Raw genomic sequence first — 15,885 nt, 5'->3', positions numbered from 1 at the left:
TTTATTTCAGCTTCTTGCTCTCACTATTTTCTCATACGTCTCATCGAACGGATATTATCATGCCGTAGAAAATAACACCGAGGTGGTCGAATCGGAGTTAATTATAAGAAACTTCCATCGATTCTTATTTCCGCACGGTGAACATTCAATTACAAAATTACAACCGTTTACTTAAGATATGTCACATTTACTCTGGCTTATTCGTTACCACATGTTAATCCGAGTTAACTCTAGAGTTTCAATTTGTGTTTTGTTAAGTCCATTTTTGTCCAGAACGATGGTGGCTAAGAAACACGCGAAACTAGCATTGCGAAAGGTCTTAAAAATTTCAGTCCAGTACAGTTACAGAGTACGTGTAATTTTTTACAACACGCGATCGTCGGATCGAACGCACTCCTACGCACGAGTTTCCCATTTTGGCACAATATTTGAGTTACAAGTCTAAATGCGAAAATAATCGCTCGAGAACAAGTTCTACGATTGTCATTTCCAGCGCTTAATCACATATTAAGATCGGCTGGTACAGACAAACTTTTGATTTTTGCACTCGTTCAAATAACTCATTACCCGACGATTACACACACACACACACACACACACACACACACACACTCAGTTGTGGAACTATACACTTAATGGAATTTAATTTTGTTTAAAAATTATCTGCTTGTTCTATAAATAGATGTCGATACAAATCGATGCGTTTGACATGTTACATAATTTCCAGTAACGAAGAACCTCTTGATGCGATGACGATACAGAATCCAGACCAGAACACGAAATTGATTGTCGACCGTTGAGAAGGATGTGCTCGTATAAGTCTCGTAGAGTAATTAGATATTCGGCCGATGCTCTGCAAAATTTCGTATCAGATTCACGATGTGCTCGAAGATGGAGCCTTCAAAATCGCAGTAAGTTTGATACAATCGAGAAAGAGAGATACATGCAAAAGATATATATATATAAAACTACAAATATTACATCTATCGTATTAATATCAATATAACGCCACATATTGAAAATGATCGTAATAACATATTAATTTTTCCGTCTATAAGTATTATTAAAATGAAGAAAGGGTAAGATGGTAACACAAAACTTGACAGTTTTTTTTTTTAATTACCATGAGATCAAAATAATGATTTAATTTTTCAGATATACTAAAGCAAGCTTACAATCTACAAAAATTAAAAAATTGATAAATAAATTAGAATTTTAAAAAAATTTTTGTTTTTAAGAACGTGTTAATTTTATTATGTTATCTCCATATTCATAAGATTACTTTTAGCAAGGACTCAGGTTAGATTAAAAATTAATTAATTCCATAAATAAAAAGATTTATTCTAATAAATTCTTCTTATATCATTTCAATATTATAACATTTTGACGTAATAAAAAAATAGAACAAAAAATATTATTTATATAATATTGTTATAAATAAAATTATTATTGCTATAAGACATTAAAATAAAAATTATTTATATTAAGTATATAACATATAAAATTAATATAAATTAAATACAAAACGAAAATAAAAAATTAATGCATCATCTTATACGAATATGATATCCATCATCTTACCATGCAGTCGCCACCATTTATTTATCTATTTTGTAAAAAAATTACAAAAAATATAAGATATCAATACGTTATTACATACATGTTTACTTATATTATAATATCACTTCGTTAAAAGATAAAAACATTTTTTATAATAATATAGTTTCTTGTGAATAAATACGAAAAAGCTACATACATACGGCTGCATTAATAAGGCAAATTTCTATATTATCCATTTCCATAGACAGAAATTAAACTACAAAGACTTATTGTCAGAAGTCTCTAATAAATTAAACATTAAATTCTGTTTATTGATTTAAAAAAAATTAGCATTTACCCTCCTCTTTCTTTCATCCCCTTTTTCCTATATATCGCAATGGTGTACAATATTATTTTATATTTCTTCATTCCATCTTAGGATAGATTGCCGTGTACAAATCAAAAGATCAAATCGTTATAATTAAAAGGCTGTATCGCGCGCGTGCATTTAATCTCAATAATGGTACTTCAGCAAAGGTTTTCTTTGGCCAGGAAGCACTAGGTCATAAATTAAATGCAAAGGTTAAGGCTGCGCAAGACGAAGGCTATGCAGAATGAAAAGACAAGCACGCAACGCACAGCCTGATCGCGTTTCTCGGATAGTAGCGAATCTACGTTTTTGTCTACGAGAAAAACGGCGAGAAACGTTCGATTTCGCCGATAAATCAATGAACGACAAGAGAGCGTATTTATGACGACGTTATTTTTAGCCGCCGGTCACACGGTATTTATGATCCATAATAGCGGTTGCAGCTACGATAAAAGGATTCACGGAGATTAATTCGGTTCGACGATACAAGTGATGACCCGGTACAATTTTTATTTCAATACGTTTGATTATAGGATCTAATATCCTTCGAGATCTTTCCTTTATTCCGTTTCTTTACTCCTTTTATTGCACACATGCTCCTCCGTCAGCGAGTATTAAATTATCGAATTTGGATCTTCGATAGGAAAGAAGCATTAAAAAAAATGTCAAAGAGTTAACGTCTTACAATTTACTTATATATTTATTTCGTGCGTAAGTCAAATCAAATGAGATCAATCATCAATACCTTTTATTATCGTTGCACATTTCCCCCCCCCCCCCCCCACCCCCCGAACTATATAAATCCTATACACAACAAGTTGTATTTTAACGCAGTGGAATTTGTGGAACGATTGTAGAAGGATTAGTGTCGAACAGGAGAGACTCAAATGGAATATACGTTGCATATATAGTGAACATAGCGAATGAAGGACATTAGTAATTTAAGGGTCAGTAATTACAACGTGGAATATCCCAGAAACTGCAGCTATCAGATATCGCAACATAATTCGATGCTTAATCAGTGAATCGAATACAGTCACATATTGATGTTGCAGGACGGTAAATGAAAGTCCGTAAGTATCTTGTAATAAATTAATGTCATCCATTCTATATTGTTAAAGCGAAAAAATTTCTTACCGTCGGGACACTTAAAATAAAATCTTTAATTAAGCATCGGCTATTACAAAAATTCTGCATTAATAATGAATACCTACTGCTCAAGTTACCGTAATGTAATTTTAAAACGTACGGCCGAACGAGAAGGAAAATTGAAAAATTTAAGGGAAAAACCAATAACGAGTAACGTCGATGATCCACGATAATGAAAATTTAACCGTAGAATACTGGAGATGAAAGCGTCTTCAGAGATTGTAAATTACATTCCTTTCTCTCGAGGCTATATCGCTACCATGCAACTACATCAGAGCCGTGGTAATATGGAAATAGCTGACGCCGACTAAATGGTAAACTACTCGTCTAAATTGCAAAATAATTAGTAAAATCGGTGGTGCGAGCAAAAGTTGCAAAACAATCGCAATTTCACCAAATGACCGTGATTGAAATCGTTAATTGGCTATGCGCTTCATTAAATTAATTTCTCGTACTAAAACATTAACTCGCGAAACATTCCTAGCACTCTATTAAATTAAAATGAATTATAAAAATCTCACCTTGTCTTATCTTAATTACATCTGAATTTTTATATACATATATATATATATATATATATAGAGAGAGAGAGAGAGAGAGAGAGAGAGAGAGAGATTAAGACAAAAATGAGACGGTCATAGATATACATAATCATAAAAGATGATAGAAATGATTCGTCTTCATTTTGCCGGCGCCATTATGATTTTATTCTTAATGTCACAGTTCATTAAGAAAGTTTGAGCGCGTTCGAAATTCGGAACAGTTTCCTGCTGGTATTCCTAAGAAAAAAAAAAAAAAAAAAAAAAAAAAAAAGTAAGTTTAGGTGGCTACCGTAATCAAGCACAGCAAGATCACTCCCGTCAAGGATTTTAATTTTCCTGCAATCTACTGGAATTTTGCCAAACCATTAGATCATAAAATTGCCTGAGAAGCAGACCAACTTAAAACTCGAAATTAAGATCGGTGGAATGTTACGGAAACCCGTTGCGTTTCATAAAATACACGCTCATGAATATTTTTCCGTCCATATTGATGACGAATATTATATACCGTTATCTGTTGCATATCCGTTGCGACAGATATTTCGAAAATACATATTTAATTAATCGTATTATGCAATATATTCATATTACGCATCTATAAAAATATTATTGCCGATATAAATTTGGATACAAACTATTGCCGTATAAATTATTTGGATGAAATGAAGAATTTTAGAGATATTAAAGGTAAAATGTGAGTAAATATAAATGTGTACGAAATATAAGTAAATTAAAATGAGTATAAAATGTAATACAACGGCCTCAATTAATATTGATTGATATAATAGTTTGAAAAACAACAATGACACGATAATACACAATGTCATATATTTATATTAATGTCCATTTGGAGAGAGAGGAACAATCGAATATAAATCATCGCGCATAATAAACTGCAGGCAATAAATTACATAGTGGTTTCTCTAGAAACTATGTTATTTGGAATACAGATACATGTACAGGAATTTAATTTTTATTTTTATATTCTTTTAAGTCACCCAAAATCACATTTTTAAACGAAACGTTTAAATAAATTATTGCTTTACCGAGAAAACGTAATAAAAAAAATAAAAAAAAAAAAAAAAAACAGGCAAGAGGTACGAATTTAATAATTTTAATAACGTGAATTAATTTCTATTTTCTATATACTTTCTATATTTCCTATATATAAAACAAAATAATTCTATAAAATAGAATAATAGAATAATAACTGCAATATTAAATATGTTTGTCAAGTTCTTTCAAAGAAGAAAATGCAAAAGTACTACGTTACATCTCATAAAGCTACGACAATAAAGTAATATCTTATGATGCTCGCTAAAGAGAATAAAACAATGCGTGAACAAATATCTTCTGGTACACGTTGTTTTCTCGTTTTCTACAGCTTCAATACATTACGAGAGCATCTATTGTTATCGATTGTGAAACGTGCCTCAATTAATATGCGCATGCATGAAACGTTGCAGCGATTATGCCCAAGTTCACCCATAGAGATCATCGATCGCAACCATTAGCATCTTGAATATGAGTAATCGTTTTATTAACACTTCATGCCACGCAAGGTCACGAACGGTATTAGCTATTGAATTTGGCTTATTAGTTATTTCTCTTTTATTTTTTATGTTTATTATATATAATTATGTTGAGGTATATGAGGAAAAAAAATTGTCTTGTTTTTTTTTTATCATAAATATTTTTCAAAAATAAAAACATTCAATCAAATAATATTTCAATAATCGGCAAAGAAATTTCCGGAAATTTTTCTAAAATTTTAAAAACGCAATTTATGTTGAAACTTAAAATATTAAATATCGACAGAAAGAAAGACGGGATAGGAAAAATATGTGTAAACAATTTACAAGAAGTAACAGAATTTCAAAATAATTAATTATACACGAATCTATTTAGAGAGGCGAATGAAGAGAGTTTTTCAATAATGGGTAAACGATCGCGAATGACAAAATGTAATTGGGGCGAACTATATGCTGAGATAGGGTGGGATAGGTTATCAACGTTTATGAATAGATTCAGGTAAATCAATATACGGATTATTAATAGTATGCGCGCGGATTATACGGTAACAAAAGTGTCAATATCGCGAACATTTTTAAAATTAAACTTTCAAACTTAATTGGATTAATTTTTTTAAATAAATGTTTATATACTTTTTAACGATTAATGTAATATATCATTTCAATCGGCCAGCTTTCATAAACGTAATAATCTTTATTAATTCATAAATCAAACATCACTTGTGTCTAATAAAAGAATATTCGGAAAAACGATCGTAATCATAATGTGAAAATTATTTCTTAAATATCGGAAAATGGTATTGCGACCACGTTGATCGTTAAATTGGCTAAACGATCACGTGAACGCTCGAACGTGTAAATTACATAAAACTTTTCATTAGCCTTATTCCAGAAATAATTGCGGCGATGCAGTTTATATAATTATATGATATTGCGCGATGTTTCTACCAAAGATATATTCTGCCGAAGCTGCATCGGTGTCAAGACTGTCTTTGTTCCCTGTCTTGTTCCCAAAGCTTTAAATTGACATTTATCTGTCGACAGCCAATGCCATTTTCTTTCGTATACAGACTACATTTCTGATACATTCGTAGCTATTATCGAATTTCTCGATGACGTTTCCGCTCAACGATAAAAAAGTCGAATGAGTTTGAAAAAGGATAAACCATACTGAATCATGAAAATTCATCGCGACTCGATGTGGAGACGATATAAAGTTTAAATTAACAATAACTAGTACGATAATTTTTCTTCAATATATCCAGATTATACGAAGTTCAATAATCAGAAGAACATAAGATGTTTAAAAGGTCAAAGTCTCAATTTTGGACTTTGATCTTTAAACATCTCTTTTAACATCTCATGTTCTTTTGATCGTCTCAATTTTAAACTTTGTACTATCTAAGGAGATATTACATACAAATATCATTCCAATACTAACCAAATATATTATTAAATAACTGGTTAAAAAGTTCACGTGCTAGAAATTTAATTTAACGATACATACTTCAATATGTGGCAATATACATCATTATACTCATGTAAAGTTACTGAATAAAAAATGTGTGAATTATTATATTCGAATACGAATCGAATCGAATCGAATTATATGAGATTAGATTCAATTCAAATTTGAATCTCTATGATTAATTCAATAAAAGTCGGACAAGTTTGAAAAACATATTAATATAATTAGGTTTTGAAAATTTCATCACAAATCAAATTTGAACGATATAAAACTTTTCAATAATTAATCAAAAATATAAAACTTATCGATAACTAATCAAAAATTTCGAATCTAGAAGAAATATAAATCACATATATCAACAATTTTATAAATCATGCTTTCCATTACGTGCGATTGTTTTTTTTTTTAATAAAATAAGAATACATTCCATTTCATACATATGCACGCATAATTTTACAATAATTATGTTAATTAGAAATTAATTGTATTGTTTAACGAATCTCCATTCGATTCGTCGTTCAAAATTAGAACCGTTTAATTCGCACATTTTTAATAAAAATTAGTACATTCTGAATGCTTTTGAAAAGCAACGAATGTTTATCCCTCCTTTAAATTACTTTTTACTAAGTCATTTGCCGAAGATATTACGTGCCATTGTTGTAACATTTTTAACAAAGACTTGTTTTTAGTGCTTACATATGAAAATATATTAATAGATTCTTAATTCTTGATTCTATTACTATTCTTTCTCCTCTCCCTAATAATTTGTAATAACTAAAACAACAATTAGATTTGAATCGATATTTACATTTTTTTTTGCAACTTCCTAATTTTCCTAATATCGAAATCAAAATGTTGAAATATTGTATTTTAATTACAAAAATCGCCAAAAAGAGAGAATTTGTTGTAATGCATAAAGCGTCACAAGCAAATAATTCATGTCACTGGAATGTACGGTGAATCGGTAAATATCATGTCGCAAGCACGTATGTTCGGTAAAAAGAAATATGTATTTCTTCGTTCAGAAATTTAACAGTTCCGAGTCACGGAACAACGAAACTAGAGATTATAACGAGAGATATCCCCGTTTGAAAGCACGCGGATTGACGCAAAACTCTCTTTGGAGATTTTTAGAAATGGCCGAATAATATCTGAATATGCGTGTAACTTCCACCGGATTCTAGAAACGGATTCTGAAACTTGCGCAACGGAGAACGCGCACAAGCCTTTTACAACAGGTGCTCGTGAGATCCGTCTCTATCATCTCGCGATTGTATCCGCGACACTGGCTTGACGAACGCGATCGAACGAACGTTTGTTTCACTTGCAACCGTTTCATTTGCAACCTGTCGATACTGCGCGTTCCATATGCGACAATACAAAAGTACAAGCAACAATAGGATCGCGTCCCACGTAAAAAAATTAGAAATTGATAGAGAGTCTGTCGTCGTCACCGCCGTGAAAAGTAAATCTGGTTTTAATAAACATTAATCTATACGCGATGCAGTAACGATTCTCATTAATGAAGATCCAGATTGATCGTGTTATATTGAATTATTGTCGATACTTTAAATTACATCGTCTAACTCACGGAAATCGCCAATCACGGAAAAGCTGCCATATCGTGCTCATGAGCGTTTTTTTTTTTTTTTTTTTTTTTTAGCGCATAAGAATTTTAGTGCGAAATGTCTCTTGTGCGTATACGTCACTGAAGTGAGAAGAATATTCAATTTCGCAGACAATCGAGTTGCAAATCTCACCGGCGGAAGAACAGAATGTGTTGTACACACGGATGCGCGGGAAAGCGGTACTCTTGTTTTGCAGACAGGCGACGAAGAACACTCCGGGGATGATGGGTGAACGAAATTTAATAGAGAGAGAGAGAGAGAGAGAGAGAGAGAGAGAGAGAGAGAGAGAGAGAGAGAGAAGAGAAAACCCGTCGAAAAAGAAAACATTGCTACTTACAATTACAGTCACAAAAATTTGACGTTAACCGAAAAAAATGGATCTTCTACGCAAATTTGTGTAGAGCGTTTATCACAGTGGAACAACTTAAAATTTAACTAAATTAAATTAATATTTTGCATCGCTGGTTGCTTAAATATTTAAATTACAAATAAAGTTTATTACATATAAATATTATATAAACTTATTATATATCCATATTTAATTTTTTATTATTACAGTCGGTTAAAAGCTTTAAATAATAATTTGTGAATTCTGTAGTTAAAAGTAATTCACTCACTCATGATCGTTATCATATTACGAGTGTTTCAACGAACAGGAAAGTAATGGCTCCACGAAAACAACTTAAATGTGTTTTCGGCGCTTTCGCAAAAAGTTTCGAGTTGATAAAACGTGGGAAAACTTGTCTATCGCGCATCGTATAGCCAAGGCAAGATAAAAATATTGACCGGAAAATCGAACTTACATAGCAATGTACAACTGCATATCTGATGAAAATAATATCCTCGAACATTTCTAAGTTATATAATAAACTGTTTCATTAAGATAGTATCTTGTGCGTTTTAGCAACTTAAATTAAACGTCTAATTAAAACTCTTTCCGGCATTCTCTTTGCGGATTTCCTCCTTCATTTAATCTGAATATTAATATAAACGTCGCTTTTTTAAATTCAAAAAGAGATCCATCCACACCCCAGATTCATCAGCTTAACGCAAAATGCTCGTGCAAAATATGCCTCCGACGCGATAATATCCCGCATGTCGGGGTGTTTTAAGAGAAAACAGAGCGAAAAATGTTTGCAAAATTAGTTTGTTTATTATGCGCCAAAATCTCGATGATGCAGGCGCGCGCGTTTCATTCAACTCGCTCGTGCAAAACCCGCGGCGTGTACGAAAAATAATCGTGAAAGAGAATATGATTCATCTATCTGGCTTTTCAAGGATGAAGGCTAACGCAACAGTGTTTTCTGTCGAGCGTATCGCAAAATTGCCGCCGCGATCGCTTTTCTTTAACAAAATTAAAAAGTTCATCGAAGAATTTAGTTTCACTAACAAGGTTAGCGGTGTCCATTAAACTAATCGATCTTCCAGATAAATATTTCAATATACTTTCACAAGGACGTCCTAAACGAAATCTCATGTTATGCCCGAAAGGAACGAAACCAATTCAGAAGTGCGACTTTCTTTTTCCGTCCTTTCCAACTTTCCTTTCGCGAATTTAAAAAAATAAAGTTTAATAAAAAAATAAAATAAGTGTGTTAGGCGTATTATTATTTACTTCTTAATGAAAAGGCGTGTACTAATAGGCGTCATAAAACCGAGAATTGTCATTTCTCACGCACGTTTCCCAATTAAGAAGAAATGTGGAAGTCTCGAAATTATTAAGATATAGAATATAGATAAGAAAGTTTATCGTTGCACGACGAAGACTTTAAAAAAGAAATTAAGGTTTTCATTCTCTCGTATCTTTTTACTCTCTTTGACATCAGACGATCGACAAATCAGTTTATCCTTTTGACTCAATTCCTTCTACAAAAAAATCAGATATCACAGCACGTTCTCTCATTAGTTATCATGGCAAAAAACATTTAATTGCTGGTTATTTTTAATGAAAGTCAAATAACGTACGCGTACGAGTATTAATTGTTACGAAAAAAAAAAAAGTGTCTTTCCCTGTTGCACACATAAGGGATCATCGGAATTCTTTCATCCGATGAACCAAACAATTATTCATCATACTTTTATCACGTTCACACATAATGGTAACCCGAAAAAAGAGTAGCATTCACGCTCTTAGCGCTTCTGTCCTGCCTCTAAAAGCTAACGGCCAATAAAATTCATCCAAATTCCCTTTGTTGATTTAACAAAAAAAAAAAAAAAAAAAAAAGTCGAGCAAAAATTCTCTAGATCAGCTATCACAAAGGCAGGAAAATCGGAATTGTCTGATCAGAACGCCGATCAGAAATTTACAATGGCGTGCATACGCGTTGTTGTTACGACAATGGCACGTAAATTTACACAAGCGGCGATGGATAAACATACGATGAGCTCGAACAAAGCATCCACCTCCTCTTTCTCTCTATCTTTCTCTCTCCCTCTCTCTCTCCCTCTCTCTCTCTCTCTCTTTCTCTCTCGGTAAGCATTACGCCAATAGCGCCAATACTACCTAATAGCGTCGAATATCTCTTCTATTATTCACAACCGGCACGTCCGCCGCCGTCACATTTGGAGACAGCACTCGCGGGCACTCCCGTGAGGATTATGCCGAAAGAAAGAACGGGGCAACCCCCGTCGGCCATACCCTCGCCGGCCGCACTCTGCATCGAGCACGTAAACCTAGCTTCTTCCCTATCACACCCTAGAGATGCGTCCTCCACTACGTGTCATCCACTGTCGGGCCGCACTCGCGACGCACATGAACGTAGTACCGTCCACGATACACCGGTAGCTTTGGTACTCACGCGTATTGGAGTGCATAAAGGAGGCGCGGAGAAAGAAAGAGGAAGAGAAAACAGAGGGGGAGAGAGAGAGAGAGAGAGAGAGAGAGAGAGAGAGAGAGAGAGAGAGAAAGGAGAAAGAAAGAGAAAAGAGCCGAACGGAGCGTACGTCTAGAGAGGATAAAAAAACGGAGAGTTCGGGAGGAGAACAACGGGAGGGGGGAGGGATGTGCGTAGCGAGAGATGCAAATGGCCAGGTGCGCGTTTCTCTCCCGTTGGTGAGAGTAGAGTGTACACCTCGGCGTTAACCGGAGCCGAGGCGACGTGCTCTCGTGCGCCTTCGTCGTATTGACGTTGACGGCGGCCGAGACCCAACTGACGAAAGGGTTCTCTCTCTCTCCGGCGGCGACGCCGCGGCACAGTGCCGTAGCATCCGGAAAAGCGGCGGATTTTCCGAGTGCCCGAGTGATGATGCGCGAGGAGGGGGTGGCGGGCATCTATACTACCGACTACCACCGCGACTACCCTCAGCGCCGCTACTAGTATTCCGCGGACCAGCGGTGGATCCGCAGCCCCGGCTGTTTTGCAAAAATTGGGTCACCGCGCCCTCCCCTCCACGCACCACCACCACCACCACCACCACCACCACCACTACCACCACCACCATCACCACCACGACTACCGGGGATGTAGAGAGGCACAGCGTGGTTCACGCGGATACGTGCATGTCACTTCTACCTCCCTTTAATTTCTCTTTACGTGTGTCTGTCTATTTAGCTATCCGCTTATCCGTGTATTCATCTATGCACCTATCTATCTACGCGTATATCTGTTCGATTATCTATGTATCTATATATTTATTTATATCTCTGTTATTATTTCTCGCCCGCTTACTCGACGCGTTTTTTTTTTTTTTTTTTTTTTCATCAATCTCATTCGACGGACGAGAATATGATTGTCGAATTGCATTACCATCGATGTTTCCACTGGTATTTCTAAATACCTTTGGTGTATCTTGTGTCACCGTAAATCGATAACAACTGCCCTTTTGCGTTGTGATAAGATGGAGGGTAAAAAGGATCCCCACGTGGAGCGCCGGTAAAATACGATTATGCAAACTCCAATTTCTGTTTTATATGTTACTCGTGCCGACACAAACGTGTCAAACTAAATATACGTAGGTCGAATAATTTTCTAACGTATAATTGTAATATAAGAAAATAGATAAAATGTAAAGCGGACATTTCTATATGTTGTAATCCGATATTAGCGACATATGAAAAATAGCAGTAGTCGAAACATTTGAAAATCCAATCTCCTCCCTGCGTGTAAAGCATAAAATATGTTCGTGATACACAAATATTTGATTTTACGTCATTCTTCTCTGTTCCAGATAATCTGTAAGTCCCGATAAACTTCACTCTGCTCCATCGCCATTGTATTTTTAATCACATTTTACCCAATCTTCTTTTTGCTACATCCTCGCTGATTAAACGCTGGAAAAATATATTTCTGCAAATGTACACATATCCTGACAGTTAATTTCTTTACCAGGCCTTTTAGCGGACCAATTACATTCATCCGCGATAAACGTCGAGCACAAAGCAGCAAAGTTTAATTACTTTCGATGGCTGATATTCGCCGACTCGCAAATCGGCTCCCTACTAGACGAAATGTTGTGTTTATCTTAGATGTTTACGCGCGGAGTTTCTTTTGAAAAGGCGATTCAACGAGGCGCTATTCAGTTGCGTCCCGTTTATACACTACTTTCTTCAAAAACACTACAAGTTTCTCAAACTCAATATCTCTCAAACACAGAGCATAGTTTATTATAGTTTATTTCTAAGTAGTAGACCGAAATAACATCATAATTTTAGTAAAATGTCTCAAAATTAAAATGAGCAGTGTTGAGTCATTGAATAAGAAAGATTCAAGTCAAAGGAATAGATTTTAGTCAATTTATTGAAAAAAATCTATTTGCACAAAACAATTTATTAGTGACATTTCTTTCTATATTGAGTACAATATTTGCTTCTATTGTTTCGCGTCATGCGCCTAAGCTGTAGATTGTAACTTTAAAAATTTTCAAACGAAGGATAAATCGACCTGCGCGTATCGATTGATATATCGTGCTGATATTTTCCATAAAGCGTTTCCCTTTATCCAGGATCGATCCCGAGGCAATACCGTGAGTTATAAATCACGATATCGTCGCCCGTAAAGAATAACAGCCATCATGATTTTATCGACTTTCTCTTAAAAATTTTTGTCCCTAACCACGTCTTCCTAAAATTAGTTACTCCGTTATCTTATCCCCAATAAATTAGTATTAAACGCGTCTAATTAAAATCGCTAGAAAAAAATAACAATATTAATATTTTCAATAGTAATTGTATATTAATAATAATATTATCGTTCGCTATTTTTTTTTCTTTTTTTACTTTATTCATTATTTCTCTTTCATCAAGTTCCACGCGATCAACTTAAATTTAATAAATAAAAATTTAACAAATAATTCTCGCTATTATTGCTAATGAATTTTACTTTTTTATCGGTTCAAATCTCACATAAATGCTCATCCGGACACAAAGTGTCTCGCCTCTCTTTTCATCTCTCACTGAACATACCCCGGTCATTTTATCCCATTGTTACAAAAACGATTGACTCTAGATATTGTATATTCCACCTTTCGTTATCGTTTGATAATTAAACCCTTTATATTACCAGTCACACACAAAGGTCGCAGCGCGATGTTTTGGCGATAGTATTTCTTCCACCGTTGCCAGTTCAACCGCCGCAATGGTGAATGTTTAAAGCAAATGCGGGCTGGAGAAATAAACAAATTCCCCAATTCTAAAGGCCGATGCGCGAGCCAAACCTGCTTCACTACAAAGGCAGATGCGATGCATTAAAGTGCACACTCGAACGCGAGAGAAGAGCGCTTTGGAAGCTTGAAAACGACCCCCCCCCCCCTCCCGCGGTAATTTATTGATCGCAAATCGGCATTTCGATACGGTGCACCGTGCAATCCCTCGAGCTGCATCTCAATCCCCGGTCCCGTAGTGATTACAGACGAGTATCGGATAATTGGATAATTAGCATGTGCGGTCGGTCCAGCTGGTTGGAACTGTCAATGTCACTTGAACAGAAACGACCATTTCGTACGTGATTACGTATGTGACGCAGCTTCGACGCAGCTTCGACGCACGGCGCACGCGGGCTGTCATAAATGACCATTAAAGTGTTAAAAAGCACCGTCTTATTCAACCAATTAGTCCCGCAATTGCTTTCGCGTGAGAAGAGAACGACCATCAGACCATGTACCGCGATACATTTCTAGACTGTACCGAAAAGAGAAAAAAAAAATTCACAAGTTGACTCTCTCCGCGCGGAAGAATAATTGCATTGCAAAATTTTCCATCATCGCAAAACGTAACGATAATAATTATTTCAATATACGTATCTTGTATTTTATCGTCAATATCTGTGTATGCGCTTCTTTTGTATTTTGATTATATCGCTCGCGGTGGCAAAACAGTTGGAAAAACAGTAAGCGAGGAATCTTTAATGAGCAAATAATAATAATAGTGCGCGAAAACCAGTCAACTTCCGTCGCTGACCGTCGTGTGGGTGAGTATGTACGCTTCAAAATTGGATCGGGATTGATTATCACGGGATCTCGGACTGGACCGACACTCTTCCACATCTTATCCCCCGATTTCTTATCCAGTTTAGCGTTTCCAGATTAGATTGACTTCATGCTGAAAACGCGGAAGAGCTACGGCGAGAGCTAGCGTGTGACTCCGCGCGGAATTCCCGCCGTCATCGTTTCCCCTGTGATATAAGAGATATTATAGGGGAATAAAGGCCGCAAGCACATCGATAAAAGCTGCCACTAAGCTTCGGACACGTGTTTTTTACGATGCCGAAAGAAGACGTAGACATTACATCTTTTTACGACCATCCCTTTTTATGGTCGTTACCTGTTTTCTTATTGCAGCACACTTATTTATTTATTCATTTACTTGCATTACCAGGACAAGGGTATGTTAATTTAGAATAACGCGTGTTTCAACACTGTCATTTGTATTTTTTTTTTTTATTTTCAAGTAAATTGCGCGAATCAAAGGCGCAATTACTTTTTATCAGAATAATATCTGTAAAAATCTTTTTAAATCAATCACTCTTAAATCTCCCCTTTTTTTCAATCGTCGAAAATAAAAAAATGAAATTCGTTAGAGATCGCTCAAGTCACGGATTTTGTGTCGACACTGCAAAAAATATGATAAATGGAAATATGGATGTTTTTTTTTTATCGCGTACGTTATTTGGCCTTCATGTTATTACGTTTGTTAAACATTAATCTCGATAAAGTGTGACATATTCTGATCGCTACAATAAAAGTCGAAGATTAGGTAGATTTAACGGGAGGAAAATTACATCGAAAAGTGATATTGACGAATCAATTTTCCACGAGTATCATCACCTGATTCAATTAAGTTTATATTGTTCGTACCGTATGTTCCTGAAAGGGCAAACCTCCCGATAATTCCGTATATGTTCTAACCAGGCCAGAAATAGAAATTACTTAGCGATTTTGTCGACAGCGATTTATCGATATACTGGCACGCAATCTGTCCGATAATAAAGAGTAAATAAAGACTAAAATAGATTATGCTCTCGTCGCTGCAGGAAGGATTCCATAAGAAAAGTGGTAAGCTCGAAGGGGCTCAAATACAACGAACGAGGATTAAAAATAATGCACAAAATAAACCCTCCTCGCTACAATAATATTAAAGCTTAATAAACAATGAAGACTTAACATCTTCAAGATACTAACAAAATTTCAGTCAAATTGACTAATGTCGTAATTGTTGATTCGC

The 15,885-nt window shown here is 35.1% G+C and overlaps 1 long non-coding RNA gene across 1 annotated transcript; it reads right to left on the bottom strand.

Annotated features, from left to right (window-relative positions):
- Positions 1–737: 737 nt before the first annotated feature.
- On the bottom strand, positions 738–12,788 carry LOC148937063 (uncharacterized). The gene is made up of 2 exons (XR_016138728.1): positions 10,732–12,788; positions 738–853 (listed from the first exon to the last, which is right to left on the bottom strand). It is a non-coding gene; the product is annotated as an uncharacterized LOC148937063 (long non-coding RNA).
- Between the last annotated feature and the right edge of the window lie 3,097 nt (positions 12,789–15,885).

The sequence above is a fragment of the Pogonomyrmex barbatus genome, unplaced genomic scaffold (assembly GCF_055798465.1).
Source record: "Pogonomyrmex barbatus isolate J1 unplaced genomic scaffold, ASM5579846v1 scaffold17, whole genome shotgun sequence".
In the NCBI taxonomy this organism is placed as follows: domain Eukaryota; kingdom Metazoa; phylum Arthropoda; class Insecta; order Hymenoptera; family Formicidae; genus Pogonomyrmex; species Pogonomyrmex barbatus.
Note: the sequence above shows the minus strand (reverse complement) of the source record. Positions and strands in the feature narration are given on the sequence as shown.